Source organism: Sus scrofa, chromosome 9, assembly GCF_000003025.6.
Source record: "Sus scrofa isolate TJ Tabasco breed Duroc chromosome 9, Sscrofa11.1, whole genome shotgun sequence".
Lineage (NCBI taxonomy): Eukaryota > Metazoa > Chordata > Mammalia > Artiodactyla > Suidae > Sus > Sus scrofa.
The window spans coordinates 100,902,618-100,928,445 of NC_010451.4; the positions used below are offsets into that span (position 1 = coordinate 100,902,618).

At 33.2% G+C, this 25,828-nt stretch overlaps 1 protein-coding gene across 11 annotated transcripts in view; it reads left to right on the plus strand.

Annotated features, from left to right (window-relative positions):
- The window catches only part of MAGI2 (membrane associated guanylate kinase, WW and PDZ domain containing 2), a 1,324,507-nt gene that overhangs the window by 55,925 nt on the left and 1,242,754 nt on the right, over positions 1-25,828 (plus strand). The gene's annotated exons all lie outside the window — the stretch shown is intronic.

Genomic DNA, 25,828 nt, shown 5'->3' on the forward strand with positions numbered 1-25,828 from the left:
CCTGCGTTGCAATGAGCTGTGGTGTAGGTTGCAGACGCAGCTCAGATCCTGTGTTGCTGTGGCTGTGTCGTATGTCAGCAGCTGTAGCTCCGATTGGACCCATAGCCTGGGAAGCTCCATGTGCCGCAGGTGCGGCCCTAGAAAAGACAAAAAAGCCAAAAGAAAGAAAAAAGAAAAAGATATTAGAGGGAAACGTTCAAATATTTTATTATCTAAAATTTTTAAACTACTTTCTAAAAATATTTTAATGAAGGCGTAAATAACATCTTAAAATAAGATGATAACTTGAAAGGTAATAAACTTGATATATGGTGAAGACTTTTAAATCACAAAAGTCCAGTAAGGACAAGAGTAGGGGAGGATGAGTGAAAGGCATGAAGAAACAACTCAGAAAAGCTGAAATAAAATGAGGTTTCAAATTAGCAAAGAATTGTTAATAAAAGTAAGTGTGTGAGGTCATTATTACCTAACAGATTAGCAAAGATCAAGGTGTGTTACTGCTAAATGCCCACTGGAGTATGGTGAGACCAATGCACATATGGATCAACTTCAGAGAGAGAGTATAAAGTGATTTTTGGAAATAAGCTCAAAAGTATTCAGTTTTTAAGCCGATAACCCCAAATTTAGGAAGCCTAATCACAAAGGTACATAAATGTCAATATAAAATTATTAGAGTTAAAAACTAATATCAAAATAAATTTTAACAACATGGAAGGAGTTAAATAGTGGGGTATTAAAATGGGAAATTTTAAGCAACTATTAAAAATAATAATTTTAAAGACCATCTAAATTACATGAAATAATGTTCCTGTTGTTGTTGTATGTGGAAGAATAAAATCTGTGTTGTCACTTTTAGTTTTAACAGTTATATACAAACACACACATATAAATATATAATATCTATATATTTCTATTTACAAATGCTAAAATAAAATAATCAGGAATTGTAAATCATGGCTAACTCCTGAAAAATTAAATCACATGTGTCAAAGTTTTCTCTATTTTTCAAATTGAATACAACTTAGAATACATATTACTGTGTAATTAAAAAGTAAAGAAAAACATTATTACAAAACAGAGAGCAATATTTTTGCATTATGTTATTTACATATTCCCTAGGGCATAAATACTTGAATTCACATTTTATTTTCTGTCCCTTTTGAAAATTCTTACACTTAAAATTTTCATTTTTAAAATGCATTTAAAGATATTAACCTTCAAGCTGTCCCATTTAGTGCATGTGGAATGTGACTGTGTCTTATAGGTCAATACTGTCAGTTTTAAGAAGTGTAATGTATATGAATCCTGTTAATACATCCATTGAAAAATAAGCCTTTCAAAACTAATTTCCATTAGGCCCTAAAGTAACCACTTCTTTTATTCCATAGTTTCCTCAATAATGTTGAATTCTATGTGTTAGAGACTTTAGTTTTCTTCCTATCCGGGGGTTAATTAAGGTATATGTGCTCTCCAGACCCACATAATTAATTGGCATAATTATGATTAATTCTCAGTTTCAAATTGAAGCTTTGTATGGCCAATGGAAGCTTCATGAAATGGTACAATTTCCTGTTCCTCAGCAGCCGTCCTCCTCCATAACTGAATTAAGAATCTCATCTTAAGAATGAACTCAAGGACATGAGAAAAAATACCTCCTTAAATTTGGGATCCTAAGCACATTCCTTGCCTCCCCCTAGCCGGGCAGATTTTCTTGGTAAACAGGCAGTTCTCTCCCCTTTCATTGCATGGCTCTGCCACTGTTGGGGCTTTGTTGCTTCTGTATCTATCAGGTGGGTGGAAAAGGAGAACATGGAATGGCAAACCCTTCCTCAGAGCACAACCTGGAAGTGACACCTATTTCATAGCAAAGCACAAGACATATCACTGGTCCTAACTATGAGAGATGTTGATAAAATGTAATCAAAATGTTGCGTGCCCAGGAAGGAAAGAAAACAGATTTTTCTTTTCTTTTCTTTCTTTTTTTTTTTTTTTTTTTTGGTGTATACTAGCAGTCTATTATAATTCCAGTTGCTCTGATAAGTAATGGGATAATACAGTTGAATAATGTCAGCCTCTAGACCCTAGAGAACTCCTAGTCTCATAGAATAGAGACAACTATGTACTATAATTCAAATGAAAAAAAAAAAAGCAATAGTTGGCTTTCTACAGGCTCTTCTTTAGATCAGTATCTATAATTCATGCTTTAATCTATATTTAGACAATCTTCTTTATTCATTCATTTATTCATTGAGCATTCTCTTCACATTGAGTAGTCTGCATAGCTGCTCTAGAGTATATAAAAGAAGGAGTGAGAAAAACACACTCGCATGCATGAAACAAATAGGATATAACTGCAAGTGACATGGAATCACACACCTGATTTTATATTTAGGTTTGTATCTGTATGTCCTGCAAAAGTCAGATAGAACCTTGATGGAATTGCAGAACTTTGGTTTGTAGAGATGAGAATGTGAGATGGCATTCTAAACATAAGGAACCATGTGAGTCGTTGTACATTGTATAGTATCAACACAGACCTCTTTGGAGAATGAAGAAATTGAGTCACAGGGCATGTTCATCAAAATTTATTCCTGTACCTCTTATGTCACATCAGGAGATGATGAGACTTCCTGTTTTACCACTGTTTTTAGACATCAGTTGTAAGCTTTGTGTAAACCATCATTCTACACAGTTTGATAATCACTATCAAATTTTTTGTCATAATTTTATGCTTTCTTTATTATATTATTTTTCATAATTTCTATTTAGTAATTTAATTACAAAGTTAAATTCTATTTCTATTTTAACTTGTATTTCTATTTTAACAGCAATATTCTTTTCCTTTTATCCAAGATAAGGTCCTTAAATATCTCACATTTACATTTATTTACAAGAAAAGATGGCTTTCTCTAATTGGCCTTTACTCTTTTTTTTTTCTTTAAATTTTGTGATGAATTTTATAACCCACATAGAAAGCCTGGATCAATTAATTACAGTAGCATTTTTTTCAACTAAATATTATCAAACCTAAGAAGCAAGTAATATCTATGCCCCTGAGAGTATCACAGCTGTGACTGATTTTTTTTTTTTAATTTTACATTGCTGTCTGTTGTGAACATTGAAGTGCATGAAAACAGGGCAAGTTCTTTTTCTAGTGAAGATCAGCCTAGATCACAGGGATCTGACCATAGGGGCCTGGCATTGTTTGTTAGCTCCTTTGCCCAGGAGAGTTTACTGGAGTAAACTCTGTCAGAATTAGGTTTGAGTCTGTATTTAACTCCAGGGAAAGAGTCTGTGGGAAACCAGACAAGGACCCTTGCCACCTCTTACCCACCTTCATTCTGGCTAGAGGACAAGCGTGTGGCTCTGTCTTAGCAAAGAATTTTGTGTAACAGTGGGAAGCAGTTTAAATATGCAGGTTGGACATAACACAGTGCAGGCGGTAAGGAGGTTCCAACTTAATGATCATTAGCTTCAAGCTGGACACAGAAAAAGATTTCATCTGAAGCCCCTGCTCCATAGTAGTTCTGTAGACAACCAGGGTTGGCTCTGTTTTTCTTAGGCTTTAAGAGAAGCTGAGCCTGAATATTATCTCTGATATCCATATCATCTGGAGAAAGCAGGAAATGACCGTATTTTTGTCACCAAAATAGTAAAATGTGGCCAGGTAAAATGCTTTCAGACATTCAGCTTGCAGAGAAAGAGAGTTGGAGTGTTCAAATAACAGAGTGCCATTAAAGTTGTCTTAGAAACTAAATTTATTAATGTGAAATGCACAATACCTGTGAGATTTCCAAGAAAAGGAAGCAGACTTTCAAATGTGACAAGAAATTTACTTCCAAATGTACTGAAATCAGTGTAATTATGGTTAGTATAGATATATAAGAATGAGAATTATCTTTTCTGGCTTACGTCTAGCTACATTTTAATTTATGAAAAATAATTTATAACATTGCTGTACTATTGCAGTGTAGCCATATCAAAGGATAATTAAAACATTATAGAATTTTAATTTTTCTGAAAATTAGGAATTTATTTTGTTTTATTCGGATGAATCATGGCATGAAAAGGAGAGGAATGAGAAAGCTAATTTTATTTTATTTTTATTTATTTTTTATTGTTTTTCCCCAACACATGGTACAACCACTATGGAGAACAGTATGGAGGTACGTTAGAAATCTATACATACAACTACCATATGATCTAGCAATACCACTCTTGGACATATATCCAGACAAAACTTTCCTTAAAAAAGACACATGCACCCACATGTTCATTGCAACTCTATTCACAATAGCTAAGACATGGAAACAACCCAAATGTCCATCGACAGATGATTGGATTAGGAAGTGTGGTATATATATACAATGGAATACTACTTGGCCATCAAAAAGAATGAAATAATGCCATTTGTAGCAACATGGATGGAACTAGAGACTCTCATACTGAGTGAAGTAAGTCAGAAAGAGAAAGCTAATTTTAATAAAGTTTTATAAGAATCTCTTTTTTTCTTAAACATTGGATACTATATTTTGTAATTATCTTTTTACTTACACAGCCTATCTGATGCAAAATTCTTAGATGTTACTGGAGCCTATTATTACTGGATTCTACCATTTGTCTTTATAATAGATCAGCAAAAGAGGAGAGTACACCTTTGCTGCTGTTTAATGAAACAGATTTCAACTTCCAACACACTCTGCAGTAATACAAAGATTATGATCAAGTTTCCCAGCAAAGTGGATACTGCAAATAGATATTAGTAGAGAAAAAAAGACTGGAGTATTATTTTCTTTTTGGGAATGCAAACCTTGTCTCTACCTTAGTTTATACTATGTCCCTGTGTTGTGATTTGTAAGAGTGGAGGCAAGACAGTTGTCCTCAAACCCTAGTAAAATACATGTGTGTTAAATCTATTCTTTTCTCCTTCACCTATAGTTTTGGGTCTTTCAGCTCATCCTGAGAGAACTACTTAGCACAAAACCTCATTACTGCCTTGGTAAAGTATTTACTATGGGTTTTTTGTTTTTAAAAAGATACTTCTTAAATTCATAAAGTTGGAATCAGGCCTTGGTAAGGTTTATTTAAAAATAGAACTTAATGAAAGTTGAGTAAAAATAATTGCTTTTAGAGTGCTTATTTTCATTTTAACCTGTTTTTTTTTTCCCCAAAAATTTTATAAGAAGCCTATGTTTCCTGTAGTAACAATGAAGTCTAAAGCCAAAATACATTTTCTGTATGTCTTTTCTATATGTCTTTTTGTTCTCTTTTTAGTTTGTTTTGAATCTGTATAATTTTCTGTAAGTCTCAGTGAGACTTCATTTTCTTATATAAGCTGTATTTGCAAAATTTATGGATTCTTTTCCTCCCTTCCTTCCTTCCTTGCCAAGATATATAGTTCTTGGTCTGGAGATGGAACCTGTGCCTCCGCAGTGACCTGAGTTGCTGCAGTTGGATTGTTAACTCACTGTGCCACTGTGGGAACTCCCTGAATTATTTCTTTAAGCCACCTTTCCCTGCTTCCTATAAATGCAATAAAGAGCCATGTTTGCACTCCATTCCCAAATTACCTGGGCATTTGTACCTTAATCTGGACTCTTCATTCATTTATTCATTCATTCAGGAAGGCAACTCTTGACATCTCAACTCCTGGATGTTCAGAGATGTCTCAAGATTCTTTGCTTAAGAAACTTGCAGGGATGAACAGGAACCATGCAAAAATTGTGTAAGGTATTAATAGATCATAATTTTTGTAACTATATTTCCTATATTGTTTCATGTTTTCCTCACAGTAGGATGTTTGATAGAATTAGGATACTGCAAATTGGGCTCTTTATCCTAGGCTATGAGTCCTTGCACAACTCAGAATAGAAGGCGTAGTGTAGGTCATCATACATGATGTAGTATAGTTCTTTTTGCCAGTCCAAAGTGGAGAGTTTAGAAGCACCCATCCTTCCATATTTCTTAGACTCAATATTGCCCTTGCCAAGATTTTGCTTCCCTTTACCAAGACATCCTTAGCATAAATTATGACTTGAGTTCATGAAATTTATGTTTTGAGATATAAGAAGGGGACTTTCCACTTGACTCCACCCTGAGACCAAAATCTTTATAAACAGTGGTTTGATTTGACTATTACCACATATCTTAGCTATAGAAAGACAATTTCTCCAGCTCCTCTCAAAATTCCCACTCTGCCTTTTCTTGACAGTCTTTTCTATATGTACCTCTTCATTGTCTCATATAGAAAAATAAGATCTCCTTGATTTAATTTGTTACTGCAATTCATAATTGACTTTTTTAAGTAGGATTGCTGCTATGGTTCCTATGGTTATTTAAATTGCTTTACTGTTTCATTGAACCAAGACATAAATTTTTGCTTTGAATAGTGTATGCTACTTTACAAAATTCTAAAACTTTCCATGTAGAGAAGACGATAACTTAGAATGATTCATGCAGCGTTACCCTGTCTGAAGAAAATAACACTGAACCTGAAGACTTCATCCTGCTCAGCACCTTACATTCATAGAGGAATTGTGTTTTGAGTTTGATTCTTCTAGTCAGTCAGGCGTGTTTAGAAATTATGTTAGCCCAAACTTATAAATGCAAATTCTATTGACCAAGACAATTTGGGACCATATAGGAATATCCTCATTCATTTCTGCCTATTATATTTTCTCTGCATATCTGGATTCTAAACTATGTAATCTTACCTTCAGTGTTGTTTCTGGACCACTGGACATTGAATTTATACTAATTGCATTAACATAAAAGATTCATGAAAAACTCATGCTGGTTTTGTTCATAAATTCTTCCTAACTGCCTAGAATAGTTTCTATCATTTAAGTGCTGCAACACATTTGTGGAGTGAATGACTTTTTCTAAGCATTTGAATCTCAGCTTTCTGTAGGAGTCTGCCCTTACCTCTCACACTCTCACAGTGAAGCAGCTAGAACCATGGACATAGCTCCAAGCCCAAGAAGCCCAACCTTATTCCTGCCAGCATTAGGCCTGTGGAGAATAAAAGGCAATTCAGATGGGAAATCATTTCTCTCCTCTATTTAAATATCCTAGAATTATTTTCATTCTTACAGAATCCATTGCAAATTTTAAGCCAACTATAGTGAATTATTTCCAGGTTGGCTGGAAAGAAATATCTTTACATATGGGAGAAATTTATAAATTTTCTCAGAATAATTAGAAAAGAAAGAATTTATGATACATGTAATTTTTTAAATAAAAAATGCTATCTGCATATACATTACTTTGACATCCTCTATGATGGTAGTATTTGCTACTAAATAGTTAATAAAGACAAGATAGAAAAAGTAAGCACCAAAAAGGCAATATAGTATAAGATAATAGCAGCACAATGATAGGTTAATGTCTTCTTTCTTTCAAGTAAATTTTATTGTCAGTTTATGTCTCAGAAACTTGATTTTATTTACTAGGAAAATTAGAACTGAACAATTCTACAAGCAGTTTGGGAGTATTTATTACCAGTTTCTTCTATGGCATGCTGACCAGTGTTTATGAAATAACACACATTTGAAATTATCCTTTATATCAGTCAACGTGGAAAATAAAAATACAGAGTATTATAATTTATTGATTAATTATATATGTGGATGGGAGATATCCATTTCATTTGTTATCACATCGGGTCCCTTGACTATTCTGTATGATTGTTTATGCCACAACATCTCAAGAAATCTTAACGTTAAGAGGTAACATACCTGACTAGTATCTATGAGGATGCAGGTTTGATCCCTAGCCTTGCTCAGTGGGTTAAGTATCTGGTGTTGCCATAAGCTGTGGTGTAGGTCGCAGGTACAGCTGGGATCCTGAGTTGCTGTGGCTGTGGCATAGTCCAGCAGCTGCAGTACCAATTCGACCCCCAGTCTGTGAACTTCCATATGCTACACATGTGGCCCTAAAAAAAACAAACCAACCAACTAACAAAAACCCCCTATTTTAGTTCTTCAACGAAAACTCTTTCAACATATGCTATGAAACCCTAAAGTAATATCTGAATTTCTAATAACTATTCCAGCATTTAAATATTCAAGAATGTTTTATCTCTTTCAAATTACTTTAAATTATTGGAAGGCTATAGACTTATTATAATAACTCTACCATTGCTACAGTCTGCTCGTATATTTGTACATTGCTTTGGGGCAGACTAGAAATGATTTTTTTTTAAATGAGTCAGTTTATGTGGTTCATAAGGTTCAATCTGATTTGATTTCAGGACATATACTAGATATTACTTTTTAGTTAAGACTCTGATATAAGCCTGATTATTATTTTTCTTATTTGCCTTTTTATAAAAGTAGAGTGTTGAATGTGCACTACATGTCCTCCTAGTCTGTGAAACTGTTTGCCTTTCTATAAGATTTATCATTAAGTCAAAAGGTGAGGCAGATCCTATCTAAATATTCTTCTTGTTATAAAATAAAAATGATTATCTTGATTGCATTTATATACTTTATTTTACCATTATTTTAGTATTTTTCTTTTGAAAATGAGTTAACCCTTCAATACCCAGTGATTTACTCTAAATAAACTAAGAAAACTTACTTGATAAAAGCCTCATCGTGTTTTATAGATGTCATTGTTAGATGGCAATATACTCAGTTTGCATTTTTATAAGTACTGACATATGTTGAACTTTCTTTTGTTGTCTGTATTAATGGATATTTGTGTATAGTTCTTAACTGTCTTACCATAGTTTAAAACCAAAGCAAATAAGTTCAACTTATAGTAGCTTTTATTTGACTCAATAGTTAGCTTAAGCATTCATCAACTATAATGGTCAGAGGTTTAGGAGGTGTGTCAGCATATTTTAGCAAATTGGTTATTGCATTAAGAAAAATGAATGATCTGAATAGAGAAAAATTACACAGGAACCACAGGAAAAACCATGATTATGGTATGAATCTAGAAATGAATCTAGGTTGGATTCTAATTTTATAAGTAGCCTAATTTCAGATTCCGTCTTTCTACATATAACAGCATTAAATGAATGAAGATACTGTTATTTTAGTTTAGAGAAATGTTATCATCAATAGTTATTATCTACAATGTGATTTTTATAACTTTGAGATTAAATGTCTTATTATAAATGATTCATATAAAAAAGTTCAAAATTTATAAATCAGATTTTTATCTTTTTTTAAATGAGTTTTCAATTTATTTAGCAGCATTTATCAGAAAAGCCATCCTTTAGGCACTGCAATATTGTCTTCATGATATACAAATTAGGGCCTCGTATATTATGGGTCTCAATCTGAGTTCACTATTCTATTCCAGTGGTATATTTGTATATCCTTCTGCAATTTTAAAATTATATAGATACACTTTTATTTATTTTTTAATATTTTGTATGATTTGTATTTTTTTCCATTATAGCTGCTTTACACTATTCTGTCGGTTTTCTACTGTACAGCATGGTGACCCAATTACGCATACTTGTATACATTCTTTTTTCCCCATTATCATGCTCCATCATAAGTGACCAGACATAGTTTCCAGTGCTACGCAGAAGGATCTCATTGCTAATCCATTACAAAGGCAATAGTCTGCCTTTGAAATCAGATATTTTTAAACAATAAAAACCCTGGACTGTTGGAGTTTCCTTGTGGTACAATGGGTTAAAGATCTGGTGCTGTCAGTGCAGCAGCTCAGGTCACTGCTGTGGCATGAGTTCAATCCCTGGTCTGGAAGCTTCCACATGCCATGGAAAAAGCAAAAAAAAAAAAAAAAAAAAAAAAAACCAAAAAAACACTGTTATGGTTGTTGGTGTAGTTTGTTTTCTGAAAAAATGTTTTAAAATTTCCATCACATTTTAGATTGTATTAAAAAAAAGAAAAAGGAGAATCGAATAAGAAGGGGAAATTATCTAAACCCATGGAAAAATTAGAGTATATTCTTCTATAAACCATTGCCAGTTTTATACAATCTCATAGATGAATGCTGAAGGGAAAACTCTAAATTTGAAATTAAATTATTTAAAGCCAGTAGTTAGACTTAGCACATAAAATTACGACAATGCAACAGAGAATGTAGAAAATAAACACAATTATAATACCAGGGAATATGGACCAAAACTCCAAAAGTACAAAGAGGAGGCACTATAGTTTCAGAAGAAATCATTTTATTTGAAAGCAAATTTTTTTTTCATGCAAACCACTGATGATAAGTAATGGTACTTTCAGAGCAATGTTGGTCATTCAGAGTTAGTGATAAAAATGTCCTAACACATGGATCTGACAGAAGGGGTTAAAAGTTGGATGCTTAAATTGTCATCAAAATCCTTGGAAGAACCATTGGTGAAAGAAGTGACTTTCATAGCCTACCTCGAAAAGCAAATGCAAACTAGAGAAGTAAGCAATTCCAAGACAAACAAATATGGAAAGCCTACTGATGTAAACAGAAGAAATAATTCCTGGCCAGTTCTAAGATTTGTGGAGTCTCTGGACAGTGGAGAAGCTAAATGGATATTAAGAGACCTCTAAGTTCATGCTGAGTTTAACTCAGTGAAAAACAGGAATAGAAATTGATGAGTGGTTTCTGGTGAAGTAAATACATTTTGAAGAGTGAGACATCCTGGACTATTTATATATGCATGTACATACACATATGTATGAAACCACACATACAGAATGCATTATATACAACATTTAACTTATATAAATATTTTAAAATTATATAGGAACTATAATATATGATTTAATTACTTAATATATATTTTTAAAGTGTTTACCTCAAATTTTACATACTGTCAAAATTAATGGAAAGGGATTTGTCAGTGTGAATAGAATTGTTCCCTGGAGGTATTTCATAAACCTAATTACATGATGAAATTTATGAAAAAAAAATCAAGGTTGAATATGTTACTATGACATCTTAGAATAACAATGGCTTGGCTGTTCTGTAATTTTGGGTCAATTAGAATATCAGTCCCAACTGTTAGTTAAGAAGGGTAACTAAGGAAAAATAATTTTTCTTTTAACTCTTTGCAATGACCCTTATTACTTTGACTCTTTTGTCACTCACAACTAAACTGTTTTTTGTGCATGTGTGTGTGTGTTTAAATCACCAGGTACGCAATTTAGTTCTCCAAATTTTTGTATAAAGGTTATTAAAAACAGATATTTCACTTAAAAATTTTAAACCCAAGTGGAACACTTTTTTAACCATTACAATGAGTCTGGGTATAAATGCACAGACAGTATCTCAATATTAATTTGTTAAATGCAACTCTACGTAACATCTTTTCAGGTATGGTTGTGAATTTTGACTTAACTATGCACAAATATTTTACTAATCAGTTTTAAAATTTTGCCTAGGATTTATGCCCCAATATAAGTTATTATAAATTGAGGAGTTCCCTTGTGACTCAGTGGGTTAAGAACCCAACCTAGTGACCATGAGGATTGGGTTCAATCCCTAACCTCACTCAGTGGGTTAAGGATCCAGTGTTTCCATAAGCTATGGCAGAGTAGGTCACAAATGTGGCTCAGATCCAGTGTTGCTGTGACTGTGGCATAGGCTCCAGCTGTAGCTCTGATTTGACACCCAGCCCAGGAACTTCCATATGCTGGAACTTCCACATGCTGCAAGTGCAGCCATAAAAAGCAGAAAGAAAGAAAGAAAGAGAGAGAGAGAGAGAGAGAAAGAGAGAAAGGAAGGAAGGAAGGAAGGAAGGAAGGAAAGAAAGAAAGAAAGAAAGAAAGAAAGAAAGAAAGAAAGAAAGAAAGAAAGAGGGAGGGAGGAAGGAAGAAAGAGAAAGAATGACGGAAGGAAGGAAGAAAAGAAAGAAAGAGAGAGAAAAATAAATTGTCTTGCTATTCCTTTCAAGATCCCAGAGTTGGTGAGATGACAAACATATTAAAGTTATATATATTTTTCTACTTTGAAAATGCTTGTTTACTTCTTCCTCATAGCTTTTAAATACAGTGAAAACAATTTTCATACAATCAATAATGTGAGAAAAAGAAAGTATATATATATGTGTGTGTGTCTGTGTGTGTGTGTGTGTAACTGTGTCACTTTGCTGCACAGTAGAAATTGACAGAACACTGTAAACCAACTATTGTGGAAAAAGTAAAAATCATTTAAAAAAATCTGCCTGCTTCAGAGAAGCATATTGCCTTTAGGAAGATAATAAAGTACTTTATAAGGTAAAAAAAATGGGTAAGGAAGATGGAGGCTTCTGCTGTGTGATGAGAGAATACACTTTAATCCTACAAATATTGTTAAATGCAATAGAATAGGCTTCACTTTTCACAAGGTATGAAAGAAGAATATTTTTTGAACTCAAACATTAACTGAAAATTTAAGTCATTTTGTCTTGAAGCATTTTTTATGATACTCAAACATTAATTCCATTCCTGGTCCTTAGGAGTATAATCCAAATTTACTAATGTTGTTACATAGTGTTCTAGGTTAAACACCTCCCTCCTTATTTTTTTTATCAGAGCCATATATGTTTGCAGCCTTGCACATTATAGCTTTGATACTTTAATGCCCTCTGTCTATTACAGTATTCCATTTATTACATTTTATATACATTCTCTCTTTTTTACTAATGCAAATATTTTAGTTTAGATCTTTTAAAAGTTCCTTTAAACTCGCTCATGACTACAATGGTATAAAGACAATCATAGGGAGAAGAGGAAGATGGCAGAGTAGTAGGATGTGAGGCTCACCTACTCCCATAAATATATTTAAATGCACCTATACATGGAACTATTCATACAGAAAATTTGGTATACACTGACAAAAGACCTCAGGATTATAATAGAGCAAAAAAAACTTCATGACACCGGATAGAACAAAAGAAAGAAGAAAAAAAGAGAAGAGAAAAGAAGAAAGTCAGAACCTGCAACCCTACGAAGGAGCTGGGGAGAGGAAAACCTCCAGCACCTTGGGGAATTCCCCAACAATGGAAGTCCCATAAGGATAACATCTGATTTTTCAGCAGAAACTCTGCAATCCAGGAGGGAGTGGCAGAATATATTTGAGGTGAGGAAGAAAAGGAACCTAGAACCAAGAATACTCTACCCAGCAAAACTCTTATTCAGATTTGATGGAGAGATCAAATGCTTTTCAGACAAGCAAATGCTAAGAGAATTTACCACCTCCAAACCAGCTCTACGACACTACTAAAGGAACTTCTCTAAGCAAAGAAGGAAAAATGACAACTAGAAACAAGAACATTACAAATGAAAAAAGCTCAGTGGTAAAGGCAAAGATAATATAAAAGTAAGAAATCACCAATTGACAAATATGAGTATCAAAACTAGCAAGCATGAGAAGAGGAGAGGACAAATGCAGAACATTGAAAGTGCATTTGAAATTTGAAATTGAAATTTGAAATTGATACCAGCAACCAGAAACAATTCTGTACACATATAGATGGTTATATCAAAATATAACAGGAACTACAAATCAAAAAACTGTAATGGACACACACATAAAGAAGAAAAGGCAATTCAAACATAACACTAAATATGGTCACCATGTCATCATAAAAAACAACAAAAGAAGAAAGGAGGAAAAAAGACCCAAAATAACAATCCAAAAATATTAAGAAAATGGCAATAAATACACACTTATCCATAATTACATTGAATGCAAATAGATTAAATGCTCCAACTAAAAGACAAAGACTGGCTGAATGGATACAAAAACAAGACCCATATATATATACTGTTTACAGGAAACCCACTACAGATCTAAGGATACATGCAGACTTAAAGTGAAAGGATAGAAGAAAGTATTACATGCAAATGGAAATCATAGCAAAGCAAGAGCAGCAATAGTCACATCAGACAAAATAGATTTTAAAATAAAGATGGTCACAAAAGACAAAGAAGGGCAGTACATAATGATCAAGGGATCAATCCAAGAAGAAGATATAACAATTCTAAATATATATGCACCCAACATTGGAGCACCACAATATATAAGGCAACTACTAACCGCCGTAAAAGGAGAAATCCACAGCCGCACAATAATAGTGGGGGACTTAAACACTCTACTTACACCGATGGATAGATCATCCAGACGGAAAATCAAGGAAACACAGTCCTTAAATGATACACTAGACTACATTTGCTTAACTGATATTTATTGCACCTTTCATCCCAAAGCAACAGGATATACATTCTTCTCAAGTGCACATGGAACATTCTCCAGGATAGATCACATCTTTGGCCACAGATCAAGCTGTGGTAAATTTCTAAAAAAATTGAAATTATTTCAAGCATTTCCCTGACCAAAATGCTGAGACTAGAAATCAACTACAAGAAAGAAACAGCAAAAAGCCCAAACTTCTGGAAGCTAAACAGTATGCTACTAAACACACAATGGATCATTGAGGAAAGCAAAGAGGAAATCAAAAGAGACAAATGACAATGAAGATACAACAATCCATAATATATGGGACATGGCAAAAGCAGTTCTGAGAGGGAAGTTTATAGCACTACAATCGTATCTCAGAAAGGAAGAAAAAACTCAGATAAAGAACCTAACATTACACCTAAAATATCTAGAAAAGGAAGAACAGACTAAGCCCAAATTTAGAAAAGGAAAGAAATTATAAAGATTACAGCAGAAATTAATAACATAGAGACAAAGAAAACAATAGAGAAGATCAATGAAACCAAAAGTTGATTCTTTGAAAAGATCAACAAAATTGATAAACCTTTAGCCGCACTCATCAAGAAAAAAAGGGAGAGGGTACAAATCAGTTAAATTAGAAATGAAAAAGGAGAGGTTACAGCCGAAACCACAGAAATACAAAGGATTGTAAGAAACTACTATGAACAACTGTATGCCAGTAAAATAGACAACCTAGAAGAAATGGAAAAATTCTTACAAAGGTATAACATACCAAGTTTGAACCAGGAAAAAATAAAAAATATGAATAGACCAATCACAAACAGTGATTGAAAATGTAATTTAAAAACTTCCCAAAAAACAAAAGTCCAGGATCTGATGGCTTCACAGGTGAATTCTATCAAACATTCAGAGAAGGATTAACACTTCTTCTGAAACTCTTCCAAAAAATTCCAGAGCAAGGAGCACTCCCAAGCTCATTCTATGAGGCTGCCGTCTCCCTGATATTGAAACCAAAGATATGACAAAAAAAGAAAACTACAGGCCAGTATCCCAGATGAGCATAGATCCAAAAGTCCAAAGAAAATATTAGCAAACCATATCCAAATATATATTAAAAAGATAATACACCATGATCAAGTGGGATTTATTCCAGGGATACAGGATTCCTCAATATCCACAAATCAACAAGTGTGATACACCACATCAACAAACTGAAAAATAAAAACCATATGATCATATCAATAGATGTAGAAAAGTTTTGATAATTTGACTCCCATTTCTGATAAAAACTCTTCAGAGAGTAGGCATAGAGGGGAACTATCTCCACATAATAAAAGCCATATATGACACACCCACAACTAATATCATTCTCAATGGTGAAAAAAGGAAAGCATGTCTGCTAAGATCAGGAATAGGACAAGGATGCCCACTTTCACCACTGTTACTTAGCATAATTTTGGAAGTCCTTGCCATAGCAATCAGAAGAAAAAGAAATAAAAGGAATACAAATTGGAAAAGAAGAAGTGATACTATCACTGTTTGCAGATAACATGATACTATACCTAGAAAATCCTAAAGACAATGCCAGGAAATGGTTAGAGCTCATCAGTGAATTTGGCAAGTTGCAGGATACAAAATCAACACATTGAAATTGATTATATTTCTATATACTAACAATGAAAGATCAGAAAGATAAATTAGGGAAACCATCTCATTTACCACTGCATCAAAAAGAATAAACTACCTAGGAATTAATCTACTTAAAGAAACAAAAGAGCTGTATTCTGAAAACTGTAAGATACTAATGAAAGAAATCAAAGATGACACAAACATATGGAAAGATATACCATGCTCTTGGATTGGAAGAAACAATATTATCAAAATGGCTATATAACCAATGCAATTTACTGATTCAGTTTAATCCCCATCAAATTACCAATGACATTCTTCACAGAGATAGAACAAAAAATTTTAAAATTTGTATGGAAACACAAAAGACCCCAAATAGTCAAAGCAATATTGAAAAGAAAAAAAAAAAACAAAAACAAAACAGAACTAGAGGAATCAGGGTCCCTGACTTCATGTTATACTACAAAGCTATAGTCATCAAAATAATATGGTGCTGGCACAAAAATAGAAATTTACTTCAATGGAACAGGGTAGAAAACCCAGAAATAAACCCAAGCACCTATGGTCCAACTAATCTATAACAAAGGAGGCAAGAACATACAGTGGAGGAATGATAGTCTCTTCTATAAGTAGTGCTGGGAAAACCAAAAAGCTAAGTGTAAAAGAATGAAATTTGAATGTTCTCTAACATCATACACAAAAATAAACTGGAAATGGATTAAAGACCTAAATGGAAGGCCAGATACTGTAAAACTCCTAGAGCAAAACATAAGCAGAATGCTCCTTGAAATAAATCACAGCAACGTCTTGTCTGATCTATCTCTTAGACTAATGGCAATAGAGACAAAAAGAAACCATTGGGACCTAATTAAACTCAGAAGCTTTTGCACAGCAAAGGAAGACATTTTAAAAAATGAAAGCACAACCCACAGAATGGGAGAAAATCTTTTAAAATGATGTGACCAACAAGGGCTTTAATCTCCAAAATATACAAACAACTCATGCCACTCAGCAACACCAAAAATAAACAACCCAATTGAAAAATAGGCAGAAAACCTAAATTGACATTTCTCCAAAGAAGAAATACAGATGGCCAGCAGGCACCTGAAAAAAATTCTCAACATTGCTAATTATAAGAGAAATGCAAATCAAAACTACAATGAAGTACCACCTCACACCAGGCGGAATGGCCATCATTAACAAGTCAATAAATAATAAAATCAGAGAAGTTGTGGAGAAAAAGGAACCCTCATTCACTGTTGATGGGAATGTAAAATGGTAAAGCCATATGGAAAACAGAATGGAGGTTCCTCAATAAACTATATATAGAACTACCGTATGATTTGGCAGCCCCACTCCTGGGCATGCATGTACCTGGACAAAACTTTGATTCAAAAATATGCATGCACCCTTATGTTCATTGCAGCTCTAGTCACAATAGCCAAGGCATGAAAACAGCCTAAATGTCCATCAACAGACGAATGGATTAAGAAGTCATACATATATACAATGGAATACCACTCAGCCTAAAAAAAAAGACGAAAAACAAATGAAATAATGCACTTTGCAGCAACATGGATGCAACTAGAAAGAGAAAGACGAGTATCATATGATATCACTTATATGTGGAACCTAAAATATGATCCCATCTACCAAGCAGAAACAGATCATGGACACAGAGAGCAGACTTGTGTTTGCCTGGGAGAAGGAGGGAAACAAGGGGATGGATGGGAAGTTTGGGGTTGGTAGGTGCAAACTATTACATTTAGAATGGGTAAGTAACGGGGTCCTCCTGTGCAGTACAGGGACCTGTGTATAGTCTCTTGGGTTAGAACATGATGGAAGATAGTATTTAAAAAAAAGAATGTGTTTGTATATAGATATGGCTGTGTCATTTTGTTGTACAACAGAAATTGTAGCAACATTGTAAATAAAGTATATTTTAATAAAAAATTTTAAAAAATTATAAATAAAAGTGGTGCTAGTTTTTTGAAACACCCATTTCCTACAATCTTCTGTGGTAATTTTTTTTCAAGCTACTTACTAGTTAATTTAATACAACTATATTTGCAAAAAGATACATAGTTACGGTGTAATGGGAAACTATCTGTGAAATGGTATACTGTTTAGGTATTTGTAAAACACTATATTTCCATCAATATGAAAGTGTTCAGCATGTTCCTTTACATCTGAGTTTTCCATAGTCAATACAGATGAAAACTTTTTATTCTACATATTATAAAAGGATAAAGTATCCTAAAAGTTTCTCTCATTGTTTATTAAACCTTTGAAGACATTTTATTTATTTTATTTATTTATTTATTTATTTTTTGTCTTTTGTCTTTTTGTTGTTGTTGTTGTTGTTGTTGTTGCTATTTCTTGGGCTGCTCCTGCAGCATATGGAGGTTCCCAGGCCAGGGGTTGAATTGGAGCTGTAGCCACCAGCCTACGCCAGAGCCACAGCAACGCAGGATCCGAGCCGGTCTGCAACCTACACCACAGCTCAGGGCAACGCCGGATTGTTAACCCACTGAGCAAGGGCAGGGACCGAACCCGCAACCTCATGGTTCCTAGTCGGATTCGTTAACCACTGCGCCACGACGGGAACTCCTGAAGACATTTTAAATCATATCAGCTTCTGGTTTTCTATGTCATGTTAAGAAAGCAATCTTTTGTCTCTCCTATACTAATCAGATAATTATATGTTAAAATAAACAGATTGTTTTTTCTTTTGACTTATCGGTATTAAATTTTACTATTACAAGATTTTCTAATAAACATTTTGTATTCTTGGCAATGGTGAATTATTTAATATGAACCATATAAATAAGACTATAACATGAATAAATGCAACCTTTGATTCTTCTGTTTGGGGATATAAATATTAAAATTAAATCAGAAATGAATGAATTAGAGACATCATAGTTTAATAGTTCTTTGTGTAGTAGAAATTATAGATGTTCCAAATAATATGTACAGTTATTTCCATGATGGATTATATTTTACATATTTTTTAAAATGCTCTATTTTTCTCAGGAAGAAATATGGAAGGAAATGATTAAATCACAGAAATTCATTAAAAGAATTTGTGGACCATATATCAGAAAAATGCTTTTTCCTTTAGCGACATGACTGGGTATTTTAAAACCCTAATTTAAACCTGTATTATTTATGACTTGTTATTAATTAGAGTCTTCTTAAAGATTTTTGTGAATTTCTTATTAGCCATACCTATTGGTTCTCATGAGAATTCTAGGTTAAAATAGATAAAGAGAAGACAATCTATGATTACTTATCAAATATAACTTCAAAGAGAGCAAAATGAAACATCATGAACATTCCTTGTGTGAAACAATGGTCCAGATATCTTCCCAGACCTTTCACAGATTAGAATGAAGACAACTGGTGTTAAGAGTAAAATTTGGTTGTGATGATTGTTGTACACCTATAAATGTAATAAAATTCATTAAGTAATTAAAAAAAAGAAAAAAAGAAGCATTTTCATGAGGCAGAGAGCAAAGATTACCCGTAGTCCTGGCCTTGCCAAATTGTGTCTTCACTTTTGTTTTAAAGTAGCTGCCTTAGGCTAAATGTATAAAAAAACAAATATTTTCAATTTTAATTTTAATCATGTTTTTTTTAAGTATAATTGATTTACAATGTTGTGTTAGTTTCTGGTGGACAGCAAAGTGACTCAGTTATACATAACATCTATTACAGGAAATTGGTTTATTACATGATATTGAATATAGTTCCGTGTACTACACAGTACGGTCTTGTTGTTTATCTATTTTATATATAGTAGCTTGTATCTGCTAATCCCAATATCCTAATCTATCCCTTCCCCACCCCCTTTCACCTTTGGTAACCATAAATTTGATTTCTGTGTCTGTGAGCGTGTTTCTGTTTTGTAGATGAATTCACTTGTGTCGTATATTCCACATATAAGTGATATCATATGATAGTTTTGTTTGTCTGGTTTACTTCATTTAACATGATAATCTATAGGTCTATCCATGTTGCTATAAATGGCATTATTTCATTCTTTTTTATGGCTAAGTAAAAATCCATTGTATACGTACACCATATCTTCTTTATACATTCCCCTGTCTATGGAAACGTAATGTTTTTTCCATGTCTTGACCATTGTAAATAGTGCTGCAGTGAACATTGAGGTGCCTGTATCTTTTCAAATTAGTTTTCTCCAGATGTAATGTCCATGAGTGGGATTTATGGATCATATGGCAATTCTTTTTTTAGTTTTTATTTTTTAAACTTTTATTGGGGTGTAGTTTATTTACACTGTTGTGATAATTTCTGTTGTTCAACAAAGTGATTCAGTTATACACACACACATTCTTTTTCAGATTCTTTTCCCATATATCACAAAATTTCTGATTCCCTGAGCTAGATAGCAATTCCCCATTGGGTAGACATTCCATAAACCACAGTGTGCATATGCCAATCCTAGACCCACAACCCATCCCTCCTCTCGCCTGTCCCTTTTGATAACCATAAGTTTGTTTTCAAAACCTATGAGTTTGATTCTTCTTTTAGATTCCACATAAAAGTGGTATCATATGGTATTTGTCTTTTTCTGCCTGATCTACTTCACTTAGTATGATAATCTCTAGGTCAGTCTATGTTGTTGCACATGGCATTATTTCATTCTTGTTACCACTGAGTAACATCCCATTGTGTGTATGTACCACATATTTTTCTATCCCTTATTCTGTCAGTGATCATTTAGGTCACTTCCATGTTTTAGCTATTGTAAATAGTGTTGCAGTGAACAGTGAGGAGCATGTATCTTTTTGAATTATGGTCTTCTCTGGATATATGCCCAAGAGTAGGATTGCTGGGTCATATTAATGGTTCTATATTTAGTTTGGTAAGGAACTTCCATACTATTCTCCATAGTTGTTGCACCAATTTACATTCTTACCAACAGTATAGGGGGTATTCCCTTTTCTTCATACCCTCTCCAGCATTTATTGTTTGTGGAATTTTTGATGATGGCCAATCTGATTGGTGTAAAGTTATATAACTCATTGTATTTTTTATTCAAATTTTTCTAATAAATAGTGATGCTGAGCATCTTTTCATGTGTGTTTTAGCCATTTGTGCGCCTTTTTTGGAGAAATATCTATTTAGAACGTCTGCCCATTTTTTATTGTTTTTTTTTATATTAACAATACTTCAAAGCCACAGTCATCAAAACAGTATGGCACTAACAGAAAATCAGAAATATAGATCAGTGGAACAGCATAGAAAGCCCAGAAATAAACCCACACACCTGTGGTCAACTAATCTATGACAAAGGAGGCAACAATCTACAAAAGAGAAAAGATATTCTTTTCAATAAGTGGTGCTGGAAAAACTGGACAGCTACAGGTAAAACATGAAATTAGAACACTCTCTAAAACCATCTATAAAAATAAATTCAAAATAGATTAAAGACCTAAATGTAAGGCCAGATACTATAAAACTCCTAGAACACTCTGACAGAAACAACAGCAATATCTTTTTGGATCCACCTCCTAGAGTGGTGAAAATAAAAATCAAAATAAATATCAGAGTTCCCATTGTGGCTCAGTGGTTAACGAATCCGACTAGGAACCATGAGTTTGCGGGTTCAATCCCTGACCTTGCTCAGTGGGTTAAGGATCTGGCATTGACATGAGCTGTGGTGTAGGTTACAGATGCAGCTCAGATCCCGCACTGCTGTGGCTCTGGCATAGGCCAGCGACTACAGCTCTGATTAGACCCCTAGCCTGGGAACCTCCATATGCCATGAGTGTGGCCCTAGAAAAGGCAAAAAAAAAACAAAAAACCAAAAACAAAACCCAAATGTGACCTAAGTACACTTAAAAGTCTTTGCATGCAAAGGAAACCATAAACAAAACAAAAAAAGACCCACAGAATGGGAGAAAATATTTGCAAATGAAGTAACTGATAAGGGATTAATCTCTAAAATATACAAACAACTATTTAGTTTTTTTAAGAAACCTCCATAGTGTTTTCCATAGTGGTTGTACCAGTTTTCATTCCCACAAACAGTGAAGGAGAGTTCCCTTTTCTCCACACCCTCTCCAGCATTTGTTATTTGCAGACTTTTTAATGATGCACATTCTGATCAGTATGAGGTGGTACCTCATTATAGTTTTGATTTGCATTTCTCTAATAAATAGGAATGCTGAGCATCTTTTCCTGTGCCTATAATCATTGTTTCTTTAAAAAATAAATTCTGACTTTTTCAGACCTTTTGTAAACAATTAAATAATTTTACATCATTTTTGTTAGAGGGATAGCAAAATAATGAGATTTTTCAGATCTTTTGAAATGTATAGCACATTTTGAAAGTTATTTTTTAAGAAATGAAGTTATATCCCTCAAAGAAACACAACTGTGAAGAACCAGGGATCAAGGGTTAGTGTTTAACTAACTTGTTTAACACTTACACAAACCCATTGAGCAAACGCTATTATTCTTCTTCTATGCAGATAGGAAACTGATGCACAGATATGTTAAATAGGTGGTTCCAGGTTACCAGTTGTAAGAGATAGAGCTGTGATTCAGATCCTGGGGAGCCTGGTTCCAGATCATGTATGAATAATCTTGTGTCTGAAAAAATGTCCCCAGAATGTTATGGTGCATTTATCATGAGACTAAAAAATGAGAATTAAATTGGGAAAATTCATCATATATATTTCCTGGGAACAATAAGGAGAAAAATACTACTTTGTTAGTAAACCTGCATTGATCTGTTTTTCTATAGTAAAATTGAGCTACAACAGAATTCCAAATAGATTATAATTCACGGAAACTTCTGCCTTTTTTAAAGTAAAACATTCATCATATAATGAATGTGAGAGAGTGAGATCTCTGTCTAGATAAATAATTTATGATTGAGTGTAAAAAAAGGTAAGTTTTAGATTCAAGACTCAAGGACAGAGTGGGAATTATTTCTTCATCAGCTTGCCAAAAGCTGTTAAATTGTCACAGAGGGTAGACTGAAAGAAATACTGCTTTCTCCTATTTTCCTGCACTATCAGGACCAACAGCAATGCTGTCATGATAGAACATTCAAACTGAATTTTTAGATTAGAAAAAATATGGAGGAGACAAGTATTTTAAAAATTAAAATTTCCATTTTAATAGTATTTTAAAAAGTACTTCCTTATTGGTTTGTTACAACTAAGATGATTAAAACATATGTGCAAATATAATATGTACAATAATAATAATATATATATATACTTGAAATAAAATGAAGGTGATATCTATACTTTTAACAAACTTGTATTGAACATTTGGCACTTTGTTAAAAATCTTTGCACTGATTATATCACTCAATTTTCACTACTCTCCTCATTTTAGAAAGGAAAAAAGAAGTCAGAAAAGTTAATCACAGGACTTTAATAAGGTTTAACTCAACCCAGTTCTGCCTAATCTCGAACATAGATAATTGTAGAAATTTCCACCATTGTCATTCAGATATAGTAAATGATATCTAGAAGTCTAGAAGCTGCATCATTTTATATTCCCACCAACAGTATACAAGGGTTCCAACTTCTTGGCATTCTTGTCTGTGGCTGTTTCTCATCTTTTTGATGATAGGTATTCTAATAGGTATGAGGTAATATGTCATTGTGGTTTTGATTTGCATTTCCCTGATGATTAGTGATGTTGAACATCTTTTCATTGGTCACTGGCTATTTGTATATCTTTATTGGAAAAATGTTCATTTCTTCTGCCCATTTGTAATTGGATTGTTTGCGGGGTTGCTGTTGAATTGTATGATTGTATGAGTTTTAATATATTTTTGATATTAACCCCTTGTCAGATACATGTTTACAAATATTTTCTCCTATTCTATAGGGTGCCTTTTTATTTTGTTGGTGATTTCCTTTGATGTGAAGGAGGTTTGTAGTTTTCTTTAGTTACACTTGTTTGTTTTGCCTTTGTTACTTTTGCTTTTGGTGTCAAAATCTAAAAAATATCATTGCCAAGGCACATGTCAAGGAGCTTACTCTCTACTCTTTTAGAAGATTTTGCAGTATTAGGCCTTCAAGTTAAGTCTTTAATCCATTTCAAGTTGATTTCTATGTGTAGTGTAAGATTTGGGTCCAGTTTCATTTTTTTCCATGTGTCTGTACAATTTTCCTAATGCCGTTTATTGAAGAAACTATCATTTTCCCTTTGTATATCCCTGGGTACTTTATCATAAATTGTCTATTCTTGGTTTTATTTCTAGAATCTCTGCTTTGTTCCATTGAGTATGTATCATTTTTAATGGCTGTTCCATAATGTTTTGATTACCATAGTTTTGTGATATACTTTGATCAGGAAATGTGTTGCCTTCAGCAGTATTGTTCTTTCTCAAGACTTCTTTGGCTATTTGAAGTCTGTTGTGCTTCCATGCAAGTATTAGAATTGTTTTTCCTATGTCCGTGAAAATTCAGTTAGAATTTTGATAGAGATTGCATTGCTTTTGGACATTTTAATGATATTAATTCTTCCAATTTACAAACACAGAATATCTTTTCATTTATTTGTGTCTTCTTTAATTTTTCATCAATGTCTTACAGGTTTCAGATCTTCACTTCCTCAAATTTATTCTTAATTATTTCATGCTTTTTAATGCAGTTGTAAATAGATTGCTTTCTTAATTTCTCTTTCTGACAGTTTGTTGTTAGTATATAGAAATGCAACTTATCTTTTGTATGTTTATGTGTATCTCACAACTTTACTGAATTCAAATATTACTTCTAACAGGTTTTTTTTTTTGATAGGAGTGGAGGATTTTAATAAAGTGGATAGGATGACCTAGTCTTATGATAACATTAAGCTTATTTTCCCAGTTACTCCTGTCATTTCCCAATGGACTCATGAACAGAATGATCCTGTTGGCAAGGATGGAGATAATCCACAGGTTAGACAACATGAATTTCTGCATACTAAAATGACCTGGCTACCTAAGTGCCTAGTCTGGCAGAGTCAGAGACCAACACTGTATTGTACATATAAACACTTGTTAAGAGGTTGGCTCTCATGTTAATTATTCTTACTACAATAAAATAACATGGAAAAAAATGCTGCATAGAGGGAAATCAAATTCAAACCTGTCTTCCTAAAGATTTGATGTATCTTAGTCCTTTCAGGACAATATTTAAGTTTGAAAAAACTAGAAATATCTCTAAGTATCAAGTAGAGGGTACCAAAATCTAAATATAAACACATCTTTTATTACGTGAAAAAATCTGGAGCATATGAACTGAGTTCTCAAGAAAGTGATAAATAGGACCTGAAATTTGTTATGAAATGAGAATATTATAAATATTGCTTTAGAAAATTAGGAGAAAAGATCAATGTTGAGGCAAAGAAAGATTATAAAAGAGAAAGGATGACTATCTTACATCCAGGTGGTAATGAAGTTCAAAAAAAGTAATGACTACATGCATATTAACTGCAGAAAGATTACAGCTTAACATCAACTCAAATGAGCAGCATTAATGTTGGGTGTGATGTTTAACCTTGAGTCCTCAGATTTGGGACGTTGGACAAAACCGGTAATTTAAAATCCATGGGCAGAAGCAATAAGCTTAATAAAACAGTTTGAACTGTAAGATATCACTAATTTAGTTATTTGAGTGGCATAGTCTGAATTATGAACTTTCATAAAAAGAAAGTAGCCCATTGTTGTCAAAAATATTCTGTACTAAAAATGATTATGTGAAACTTAATAATGTTTACTGCTATTATTTGAAATTAGTATTCTGTTAATGGTATACGAATAGTTACCTATAAGATACTTTGAAATAGCATATTTTCTTAAACTAAATAGCAGCTTCCTTTCTTGAATTGAGTTTCTGAATCCCTTTCCCTGTATGTACCTTTAGCAAAGCAACTTTTTATTTAGAGACAAGTAACTCAATTCAAATAAAGGGTAAAGGTTTTGAGAAGGATTTAGTAAGAGAAAAAAATTCAAGTTAATGTTAAACACAAATCCAAAATAGTAATAATGGAAAATCAGAACCAGGCCTCAAATTCAGCTGTTATTTCATAT